The sequence below is a fragment of the Gadus chalcogrammus genome, chromosome 7, assembly GCF_026213295.1.
Source record: "Gadus chalcogrammus isolate NIFS_2021 chromosome 7, NIFS_Gcha_1.0, whole genome shotgun sequence".
NCBI lineage: Eukaryota > Metazoa > Chordata > Actinopteri > Gadiformes > Gadidae > Gadus > Gadus chalcogrammus.
In genome coordinates this window covers 7939654-7951710 of record NC_079418.1, presented here as the reverse complement: position 1 = coordinate 7951710, position 12057 = coordinate 7939654, and the positions used below count along the sequence as shown (strand labels likewise).

The window sequence follows — 12057 nt, the reverse complement described above, 5'->3', positions numbered from 1 at the left end:
CAAAATGTGACATTAAAATAGCCTGTAGCCAAATAAACACTGTCATGCTCTTACACAATTTCAAATGTGATGTGAAGCCTTGCAGTGTGATGTGAAGCCCTACGCATACCGGCTCTGTTACTAATGTGTTACACGTGTCCTTTCTATTTTCTGAATATTATTACAGTCTATGCATGTATGTGTGTGTGTGTGTGTGTGTGTGTGTGTGTGTGTGTGTGTGTGTGTGTGTGTGTGTGTGTGGAAGGGGGGGGGGGTCATTTGAAGAAATGCTAATTATTTGTGATGCTTTGTTTCAGGTTTTCACAAGGACTGCGTTTAAGACAGATTGACATGATGATGGATGAGATATCAAGGAGTCCGACCTCTCTTTCAAAGATGGCAAAGAAGCTACGAGAAGTATGTATTTGGGCACTTAATAGAAGAAGGAGAAGGAAGGGACAGCGATTGGGTGGAAGACACGAGTATGTGGTGATCGACGAAAGCCACTTCAGACATAAGAGAAAGGTGAGAAAATATTGTTTGAATTTTCATAACATGTACATAAAATATCAGAGTAACTACCATAATTAAAATATTCTGGAAAATTAAGTGTTAGACATCACTGACAACAACACACATTGATAATAGTAAAGTGCATACACACGCATTGTGCACCCATTCCCCTGCATTCGGCCAAGTGTCATTCTTCACATTCAGCCCCAACCTACACACACTCATTTACCCACATGGGCCCACTACTCTACACCGACAGCTCGGCCCCTAGCTCTGCCCATCATCAAAAAAAACTCCACTGATGTATTCTGTATATTGTAAGGCCCCCCCCGCCTCCCCCCTAACGCCTGCTACCACCCCCCTCCACACACCCCATAGCCCATCACCAGGAAGCCCCCCGCCCCTCCTGCCTGCAAACCCCACCCAGCTCTTGCCCATTCGTCATACCACTTCATCACCTTATGCCTAGTACACAACATCATACGAGTTCAGCCTCTGATTTGGAGAGTGCCGACACCCCTGCTAACTCTCCATTGTTAAAACCACATGTCTGGTATTTTTATAATTGGGAGTCTCGAGTTCGTGCATAGGGCTGATCTGTAACTTCGAAATTACACACACCACTGGCACAGGTAGACCCTCAGATTACATGGTGACGTCATGTTAATCCCTTTCAAAGTGTTAACATTAGATCAGGGCAAATTCAACCGAGCGCACGGTTTTCGCAAATTAATTGTACCGATTGATTACGATGCACAGGTCTTTATCGTGATGTCCCAAGCCGACCCGTACCATCCCTCAATAATCCCTCCCCAATGTCCAACATGCACTTTACATCTTTACGAACTCAATTTCATTGCATTTCCTTACACCAGTAACTATGTGCATGTGACCAATAAAACGTTGTTGTATCCTTGTGTAATGCATCCCTTATACACAGAATGTGTTATGCTTTGGCTGCGACTTGCTTGACCTTCATGATCATTTTCTCTTTGTTTTGTTTTAATATAGTATGGGAGAGGCAGGAGCGGCTGGGGGTGGAAAAGAAAAAAGTGGGTTTTTGGCATGTTGGGCGTGAAGAAAAGTGATGGAAGAGTCAGAGACCAATCCTGCGCCTGGTGGACAGGCCGAACCAGACAAGAACTTGTCCCTTTGCTATGCCGACATGGTAAAAATGGGCTTCTTACATCATTAGTGATGAATGGCGGTCCATACGCGTACTTAATGATCTGGGGTTCAGACACTTGACTGTAAACCACAGTATGTGGTATATGGATCCTATTACAGGAAACCATACACAGCACATTGAACGTGCTTGGCGAACTGTTAAGGAGCAGGTCTGGAGACAAAGGGGCAACCGGACAGAAGAACTGTTGTCAGACCACCTAAATGTGATTGAGTGGCATGAATGGATTGCAAAAAAGTACCACAGTGGTCCATTGGGTAGGATTTTGCATGACATAGCAGAGATGTACAAACATCTCTGAAACACATACACAGTCTTTCATTAAAGGCACACCAGGTAACATTTTTAGGTTAATTTAACAGTTTCTTAGTCACTGATGATTAAATGGCTAATTATCGGGTGAATGGAGCGTCTCTCACCCATCTTTGCCTTGTGTGCCTTTAAGAAACCTATTAAATCTTAAAAAAAAGCTATTGGAGAGTTCTTTGTTAGAGTTATAAATAAAATATTTCCATCCCCATTTGCTTGTTTAGCTATGTATGACAGGGTTATGGTTAGCTATGTATGACAGTTGACAATGTTGGTGTATTACAATTCATTATTTGGGTAGGCTACTCCAACTTCGTTGCTGGTCGATATGTAAACATTTACTTTGTTGCTGGTCGATATGTAAACATTTACTTTTATATAAATTATTGATTGCATTTTTCGTAAATAGTTAGTTGGATGGAATCTGTTTCTTAAGCAATAACATTGTGACGTTTCCAGATCAATAAAGTTCTATCTCTTTTTATTTGAACTGCCTGTATGTCCTCTTGATTATAGTATTACAGTGTGTACCTTGGTTATCAGCTATCATAGAATGGTGTCCAAATGGCTGCATGTGTACGAAATAGGATTTGAACCAAGTGTTACAATAAAAAAAGCTAGATATAGAGTGGGTGACTTTATCAGAATACTCAATCGAGATGGCCACAATAATAACCGCTCTTAGATGGGTTGTAGATACTAAGTTTTATAACAGATAATTCAATATGTGAAGATTTAGTGACAGAGGTAAAGCATCTTCTTTTAAATATTATAAGCCCAGAGGTAAAGCATCTTCTTTTAAATATTATAAGCCTTGGTTTAGTTATTCAGTTCGTTGGATTCCAGACCACCATGGAATATATGGCAATGAAATTGCTGATAAATTAGCTAAAAGATACTAACCTAATTAGGAGAATTTAACCTTAAGTATATATATTTTTTATTTTTATTTAATCATTTCTTTTGTTAGTTTGTTTTACTTTGTTTATCTTGTTTCGTTAGTTTGGTTTTTTCTTTGAATTTGTTTTTATGATTTAAAGTATCATTTGCCAACGTCCTTGTCACAAACTCCTGTGTAGGAGTAGTTGTTTTGGTAGCTTTCTGGAACGCTAATACTCTTATCTCGCTGAAATCTTGACGGATTTACAAACGGTTTGGTTTCTTAGTTCTGCCTAGGGGATCACGTCTGCGCCGAGTAGATGCGCAGAGGGTTGAAACAGCGCTTGTCCGGTCTGCTCACAAGAAGGTTTCTTTGGCCAGTTACTGTGATTAAACACGAGTTGTTTAATGTTGACAATGTATCGTTTTTCATGGGGAAAATCAGATGCGTCCCCGGGACTGGCGGTTTGCGACAAAATATTAAACCCGTGTTGATAAAACGCCATTTTGTTATCTGTTCAGGCGTGGGCGTGGTGTACTCCCATGGTGCTTCGCGAGTTACACTCAGGGAATGACTAGCGCGTCAGCAACGGTGCACGGCTCACTCTGAGCGGATTTTCTCTTCTTGAGACATCTTTGTTCAGATAGACCCTTTTCCTCTCCCTTCCACGTATTAATATTGTGAGCGGATTCATTTGAGTACGTTCTGTCTTTCAACTTTGCGGTTCAACCAAAGAAGTTCGTTGTCAAGGTAAGTCCTTCTGAAATGGATAATTATGCTTGTCCGCCATTTTGTATGCATCTTGTAAGTCGCGCATGGTACCCACGACCATAGATATATATCCTTATGAAATTGATAATTATGTTTAAAGTATTAGGTTTGCTTTTGATGCAGTAATTGCAAGCAAAGGATTTACGAGAAAATATTAAAGCCCCCTGTAATAGTTTGTGTGGGGCGCTTTGTGGTCTACGGCGGCGTCTAGGCCGCCAGCCATCTTGCCACAGAAAAGCTTTGTGGAACGCTAATACTCTTATCTCGCTGAAATCTTGACGGATTTACAAACGGTTTGGTTTCTTAGTTCTGCCTCGTTGTAGTTGTTTTGGTAGCTTTCTGGAACGCTAATACTCTTATCTCGCTGAAATCTTGACGGATTTACAAACGGTTTGGTTTCTTAGTTCTGCCTCGTTGTAGTTGTTTTGGTAGCCGCTGAAATCTTGGACGGATTTACAAACGGTTTGGTTTCTTAGTTCTGCCTAGTTGTAGTTGTTTCGGTAGCTTTCTGGAACGCTAATACTCAAACGCTAATACGCAAATATTTGGCTTTAAATTTGGATTGTATCTGTGCAATGTGTTTTAAATGCTGAAATGTCGTGTTACATTCACTTTTTACACGCACACATCGCCCAACAGTCTAAACTCCACCATATGCAATGTGTTTCAAATGCTGTGCTGTTGGTCATGTGGAGAAACGGGAGATCGTCCGCCGTCCGTGTGTGGCTGTCTAGGTGTGTGTGTGTGTGTGTGGCTGTCTAGGTGTGTGTGTGGCTGTCTAGGTGTGTGTGTGTGTGTGTGTGTGTGTGTGGCTGTGTGGCTGTGTGGCTGTCTAGGTGTGTGTGTGTGTTGGGGGGGCGGTTCCTAGGTGTGTGTGTGGGGGCTGTCTAGGTGTGTGTTGTGGTGTGCGGTCTAGGTGTGTGTGTGTGGCTGGCTAGGTGTGTGTGTGTGGCTGGCTAGGTGTGGTGTGTGTGGCTGTCTAGGTTGTGGTGTGTGGCTGTCTAGGTGTGTGTGGTGGCTGTCTAGGTGTGTGTGTGTGTGGCTGTCTAGGTGTGTGTGTGTGTGGCTGTCTAGGTGTGTGTGTGTGGCTGTCTAGGTGTGTGTGTGTGGCTGTCTAGGTGTGTGTGTGTGTGGCTGTCTAGGTGTGTGTGTGGCTGTCTAGGTGTGTGTGTTGTGGTGTGGCTGTCTAGGTGTGGGTGTGTGTGTGGCTGGTCTCAGGGGTGTGGTGTGTGTCTGTCTAGGTGTGTGTGTCTGTCTAGGTGTGTGTGTCCTGTCTAGGGTGGTGTGTCTGTGTCCTAGTGTGTGTGGTCTGTGTCTAGGTGTGTGGGTGTGTGTCTAGGGGTGTGTGTGTGTGTCCGAGGTGTGTGTGTGTTGTGTCTAGGTGTGTGTGTGGGTGTCTGTCTAGGTGTGTGTGTGGTTGTGTCTGTCCTAGGTGTGGTTGGGTGTGTGTGGTCTGTCTATGGGTGGGGTGGGTGTCGGTCTAGGTGTGTGTGTGTGGCTGTCTAGGTGTGTTGTGTGTGTCTGTCTAGGTGTGTGTGTGTCTGTCTAGGTGTGTGTGTGTGTGTGGTGTCTGTCTAGGTGTGTGTGTGTGTGTGGTCTGTCTAGGTGTGTGTGTGTGTGTGTCTGTCTAGGTGTGTGTGTGTGTGGTGTCTGTCTAGGTGTGTGTGGTGTGTGTGTGTCTGTCTAGGTGTGGTGTGTGTGTCTGTCTAGGTGTGTGTGTGTGTGTCTGTCTAGGTGTGTGTCTGTCTAGGTGTGTGTGTGTCTGTCTAGGTGTGTGTGTGTCTGTCTAGGTGTGTGTGTGTCTGTCTAGGTGTGTGTGTGTCTGTCTAGGTGTGTGTGTGTCTGTCTAGGTGTGTGTGTGTCTGTCTAGGTGTGTGTGTGTCTGTCTAGGTGTGTGTCTGTCTGTCTAGGTGTGTGTCTGTCTGTCTAGGTGTGTGTCTGTCTGTCTAGGTGTGTGTCTGTCTGTCTAGGTGTGTGTCTGTCTGTCTAGGTGTGTGTGTGTGTGTCTGTCTGTCTAGGTGTGTGTGTGTCTGTCTAGGGGTGTGTGTGTCTGTCTAGGGTGTGTGTGTCTGTCTAGGGGTGTGTGTGTCTGTCTAGTGTGTGTGTCTGTCTAGGTGTGTGTGTCTGTCTAGGTGTGTGTGTCTGTCTAGGTGTGTGTGTCTGTCTAGGTGTGTGTGTGTGGCTGTCTAGGTGTGTGTGTGTGGCTGTCTAGGTGTGTGTGTGTGGCTGTCTAGGTGTGTGTGTGTGGCTGTCTAGTGTGTGTGTGTGGCTGTCTAGGTGTGTGTGTGTGCTGTCTAGGTGTGTGTGTGTGTGTGGCTGTCTAGGTGTGTGTGTGTGTGTGGCTGTCTAGGTGTGTGTGGCTGTCTAGGTGTGTCTGTCTGTCTAGGTGTGTGTGTCTGTGTCTAGGTGTGTGTGTGTGTGTCTAGGTGTGTGTGTGTGTGTCTAGGTGTGTGTGTGTGTGTCTAGGTGTGTGTGTGTGTGTCTAGGTGTGTGTGTGTGTGTCTAGGTGTGTGTGTGTGTGTCTGTCTAGGTGTGTGTGTGTGTGTCTGTCTAGGTGTGTGTGTGTGTGTGTCTGTCTAGGTGTGTGTGTGTGTGTCTGTCTAGGTGTGTGTGTGTGTGTCTGTCTAGTGTGTGTGTGTGTCTGTCTAGGGGTGTGTGTGTGTGTCTGTCTAGGTGTGTGTGTGTGTGTGTGTCTGTCTAGGTGTGTGTGTGTGTGTGTGTGTCTGTCTAGGTGTGTGTGTGTGTGTGTCTGTCTAGGTGTGTGTGTGTGTGTGTCTGTCTAGGTGTGTGTCTGTCTAGGTGTGTGTCTGTCTAGGTGTGTGTGTGTCTGTCTAGGTGTGTGTGTGTCTGTCTAGGTGTGTGTCTGTCTAGGTGTGTGTGTGTCTGTCTAGGTGTGTGTGTGTCTGTCTAGGTGTGTGTGTGTCTGTCTAGGTGTGTGTGTGTCTGTCTAGGTGTGTGTGTGTCTGTCTAGGTGTGTGTCTGTCTGTCTAGGTGTGTGTCTGTCTGTCTAGGTGTGTGGCTGTCTGTCTAGGTGTGTGTCTGTCTGTCTAGGTGTGTGTCTGTCTGTCTAGGTGTGTGTCTGTCTGTCTAGGTGTGTGTCTGTCTGTCTAGGGGTGTGTGTGTCTGTCTAGGGGTGTGTGTGTCTGTCTAGGGGTGTGTGTGTCTGTCTAGGTGTGTGTGTCTGTCTAGGTGTGTGTGTCTGTCTAGGTGTGTGTGTGTGTCTAGGTGTGTGTGTGTGTGTGTCTAGGTGTGTGTGTGTGTGTCTAGGTGTGTGTGTGTGTGTCTAGTGTGTGTGTGTGTGTCTAGGTGTGTGTGTGTGTGTCTAGGTGTGTGTGTGTGTGTCTAGGTGTGTGTGTGTGTGTCTAGGTGTGTGTGTGTGTGTCTAGGTGTGTGTGTGTGTGTCTGTCTAGGTGTGTGTGTGTGTGTGTCTAGGTGTGTGTGTGTGTGTGTGTGTGTGTCTAGGTGTGTGTGTCTAGGTGTGTGTGTGTGTGTCTGGGTGTGTGTGTCTGTCTAGGTGTGTGTGTGTGTGTGTGTGTGTCTAGGTGTGTGTGTCTAGGTGTGTGTGTGTGTGTGTGTGTCTAGGTGTGTGTGTCTAGGTGTGTGTGTGTGTGTGTGTCTAGGTGTGTGTGTGTGTGTCTAGGTGTGTCTAGGTGTGTGTGTGTGTGTCTGTCTAGGTGTGTGTGTGTGTGTCTGTCTAGGTGTGTGTGTGTGGTGTCTGTCTAGGTGTGTGTGTGTGTGTGTGTCGGAGGTGTGTGTGTTGTGTCTGTCTAGGTGTGTGGTGTGTGTGTGTGTGTGTGGTGTTGTGTGTGTTGTGTGTGTTGTGTCTAGGTGTGTGTGGTGTGTGTGTCTAGGTGTGTGGTGTGTGTGTGGTGTCTAGGTGTGTGTGTGTGGGTGTGTGGTGTGTGTCTAGGTGTGGTGTGTGTGTGTGTGTCTAGGTGTGTGGTGTGTGTGTTGTTGTGGGTCTAGGTGTGTGTGTGTGTGGGTGTCTAGGTGTGTGTGTGTGTGTGTTGTGTGTTGTGTGGTGTGTGGTGGTTGTGTGTGTGTGTGTGTGTGTTGTGTGTGTGTGTGGTGTGTGTGTTGTGTGTGTGTGTGTGTGTGTGTGTGTGTCTGTCTAGGTGTGTGTGTGTGTCTGTCTAGGTGTGTGTGTGTTCTGTCTAGTTGTGTGGCTGTCTAGGTGTGGTGTGTCTGTACTATGGTGTGTGTGTGTGTTCTGTCTAGGTTTGGTGTGGTGTGTTCTGTCTAGGTGTTGTGTGTGTGTGTCGGTCTAGGTGTGTGTGTGTGTCTTTCTAGGTGGTGTGTGTGTGGGTGTCTGTCTAGGTGGGTGTGTGTGTCTGTCTAGGTGTGTGTGTGGGTCTGTCTAGTGTGTGTGTGTGTCTGTCGAGGTGTGTGTGTGTGTTCTGTCTAGGTGTGTGGGGGTGTAGGTGTGGTGTGTCCTGTCTAGGTGTTTGTGTGTCTGTCTAGGTGTGGTGTGTGTCTGTCTGTCTGTCTGGCTGGTCTGTCTGTCTAGGTTGTGTGTGTGTAGGTGTGTGTTTTGTGTTGTCCTAGGTGTGTGTGTGTCTGTCGTAGGGTGTGGTGCTGTCTAGTTTGTGTGTGTCTGTCTTCTTGTCTGTCTGTCTGTCTAGGTGTGTGTGTGTCTGTCTGTCTGTCTGTCTGTCTGTCTAGGTGTGTGTGTGTGTCTGTCTGTCTGTCTGTCTAGGTGTGTGTGTGTGTGTGTGTCTGTCTGTCTGTCTGTCTAGGTGTGTGTGTCTGTCTGTCTAGGTGTGTGTGTGTCTGTCTGTCTACGTGTGTGTGTGTGTGTGTGTCTGTCTAGGTGTCTGTGTCTGTGTGTCTAGGTGTGTGTCTAGGTGTGTGTGGGGGGCTGTGTCGTGTGTGTGTGTGTGGGGGGCTGTGTCGTGTGTGTCTGTGTGTGTGTGTCTGGGGGGGGGGGGGGGGGGGGCTGTGTCGTGTGTGTGTCTGTATACTGATTTTCAGATTTTCTAAGCAAGGTAGGTCTGTTGTTGTCATGTGTTGAAAGGAGAAACGGGAGATCGTCCGCCGTTCAACTCAAGGTGAGGTGCTGATTATATTGCTTACCGGTTGGGTTTTGACTGAATTAGCATTTTAGTTGTCGATTAATAGATTTTTTGGGGAAAATGGTTTCTGTACTGCCTATGTCATTCTATGCAAATATTTGGCTTTAAATTTGTCCTTGGATGAAAGCTTTATAAGTTGGCTGTGATTAGGAAAATTTGGATTGTATCTGCCAAACAATGCAATGTGTTTTAAATGCTGTAATGTCGTGTTACATTTCCTTTTTACACGCACACATCCGCCCAACAGTCTAAACTCTAACTCTGTCCACCATATGCAATGTGTTTTAAATGCTGTGCTTTAGCCATATATTGATTTCACATGAACACCTTGTGCATGTGTGTATTTATTGCACCTATCTGTTCTGTTTAATGTTCATTTCATATGAAAACACATGGTTATAATTACATAAATACATCTGTACAGGGTGGGGTTTTCAACATGCATCCTTTCTTGATGTATATTTGTAAAGGGAAATCTTGTACCTATTTTGAAACATTCTATTTTTCTTATTGTGAAATCATTAGATGCCTCGTGCCTCGCGCGCTTCGTCTCTAGCCAAGATGAAGTGGAAGAGGATTCTTCCCATGGCGACGACTCCGGCCAGAGGCTTCGAGCCTGGTATGTAGTCGTAAAGATACAATGATGCATGTTTTCAACTCGTTTATATTCCTCAGAATTCTATTGCATGAATGTGTGATGTTTGACTTTTAGATCAATAGCTCGAGATAAGTTATTCATTTTAGTTTTGTGTTGAATTTGTCTCTTTATTAGTGCGTGGCACTGGAGCACGTCACCGTGTCAAGCCTTGGCCGGTCTGCGGCCCACACTGGTAAGTTCCCTCGATTGGATCTCCCTCCTGAGTCTCCATTTAAGCAGGTAAACTTTTCAAAGACCTTTCAGAAATGATGTATAATTTAGCTGTGGAATATGTTTGGAGTGGGAATGACAACTTTTTATTTGTCCTTATTTATCGTTTGTGCTGTTTGTGGGCGACTCGCATCTGCGTGCGTTGGTTGACCGTACGTGAGGATGCCAGACGGTTGCCTTTCGTTTGGGTTCCTGTCTACGCCTGGGGCGTCTGCCGCTGAGCTCCGCACTGAGTTGCTGAACGCAGACATCCCCAGAACCCCCGACATCGTTTGCTTGCTGGCTCCAAGCAACAACCTCACGGCGACTGCCCCGGCATCGAAGCGGCTGGAGTTGCCTTCGATGGACTTCTGAGAGCTGCCCGCAGTCGATGGCCTAAGGTAGTTTTTGTGTTACAAATAAAGTGTATTTTCAAGGCAGACTATTTAACAGAATTGTATAGTGTGTAATCCAAAACTTTTGTGTGGATCAGGTGTTTGTGCTCGATTTCCCTCCCCGGCTGGTGAGTGAATTGGCACCGCAACAATTCCTTCGAGAGGAGTTTCGTCGCGTTGCAGCAAAGAACGGTATGTAAAAATGATTAGAGATAATGTCAGTATAGAATATCTTTGTAGGAAAGCTTTTAGTGTACCAACACCATCTCTTGGTACCACGTGTAAAATATGTATATAGTGTATGGTTTAATATTTGTTTTCTTCTGCAGGTGTAAAGTACTGCGTCACAGCTGACCGCTTTCGCTGGATTCACGTGCCTTGGGAGTCGTGATGGGGTAAGTCGTGTTATAACTTGGCACGTGAGATATTCATGTAATGTCATTTTTATAAGGCAACACAGCAGTTATATTCAATAATAACCCGTGCTTCTCATTATAATAGATCCACCTGAGTGACGACCTGGGGATGCCGCTTCTCGCGAAGCTTCTGTGGCACTTCTCCTTTGGGCAGCTACAGTCACCTCTGCCTGTTACACCTCCGCCTGTGTCTCCTCCCAAGTCACCCCCGACTGTGAGACCCTTTGCTACCACCGTGGTTGTGAAGGGAGAGGTTTCACGTCACGTCCCCTTGACCCCTTCAAGGAAACTGTCGTCGGACGGCCGCGGAAAGGTAAAAGTATACAATTTTGAAGAGCTTTAGTTTTAGTTAGGCCACATTTATTGAATACTAATTCCCCCTATGTGTTTATAGCGCAGCCAACCTGAGTCCTGGGATGCGCCTGAGGACTGGGATCAGTCTTCCGTGCGGATCCTTCCTCATGAGGTTTGCACATTGGTATGATAGCTGATAGGAAATTAAACCGTAATGATGCGTACATTTGTTGTTTCATTTAAATGCTATTCCTATAAGACAAGGCAAATGGTCAATGGCTCAATTCTGTTTTTTATTTCTAGGTTTGTGTGCCTCCTCTGGTCCTGAGGAGGTGCTTTGTCGGCTAAACCTATCCGGTTAGCACTGACAAGTTGGCTGCAATGGATCGCATTGTTCCATCCAACCTTGACGTCCCCATGGGGAATCGCTCAAAGGTAATTTGTGTGATTTTGATATTAACTGTTTGTGAGTGCATACATATTAATAGCGCCTGTAATCCTATATGACAAGCTTTACATTGTATGGTACAGATAGTTGCATTGATAACAAATGCGTTATATTTCATTAACTGTTATCATTTCCGTTCTCTTCCATTATGATAGAAACGGAAGGTGGCACGCCATGCCTTTAGAAGAGGCTATTCAGAAGACACTGCTGCAGACAGACACATGCTTGCTCAACATCCAAGGAAGTGTCTGTGCCGTTTTCAAGGTCGAAACTGCTTTTGCAGTTTTCGATCCTCATTCTCGTAGTACTTGGGGTTCAGTTGCACCGGATGGAACCAGCATAGTAGCGCACTATGCTACTGTGTATGAGTTATATGACCATATTAAGAACCTTGTCAATTCCTTATATCAAAATCATCCACATGCTTTTGATATCCCAAACAAGGTGTTTGAGTCACTGGTGTGAAAGCTGTTGAGGTAAACTCACCATTTACTGCTTTAACTGCACAGCCTGAAGCCAGCACTTCGGCACATGACGGTACTTTGGACACTGACAGTGACTCTGATCTCTGTGTCCTTTCGGTAACAGATAGAAATTCCCTTGCAGTAAACGCGTCTTTTTCCCTTGAAACTGTGCAGCCTGTAGCAAACACTTCTACATGTGACACAACTGTGAACATTGACAGTGATCTTCCAATTCACACAAATGGTGGGATCAGATGTCTGTTTTAATTCTGTATCAGATAGACCCAATATAATATTTACTGGATTGACATTAAGCGAAAAAAACAGGATCTGCAAACAAACTGAATATCGTACCAACTTTAGATCAAAATATTGTTGTACAACCCTTCGATATGGCACAGCCTGAACCATGCCATACAACATCCATTGAAAGGTGACGGTACTGTTTTCTTTCGTTCTCTTTCGTCTGTAATTAGTGGTTGC

The 12057-nt window shown here is 45.4% G+C and overlaps 1 long non-coding RNA gene across 1 annotated transcript; it reads left to right on the top strand.

Moving 5' to 3' along the window:
* Positions 1-3433: 3433 nt before the first annotated feature.
* LOC130386678 (uncharacterized) lies at positions 3434-9572 on the top strand. Its single transcript, XR_008896157.1, has 3 exons — positions 3434-3617; positions 9236-9329; positions 9483-9572. It is a non-coding gene; the product is annotated as an uncharacterized LOC130386678 (long non-coding RNA).
* Positions 9573-12057: the final 2485 nt, after the last annotated feature.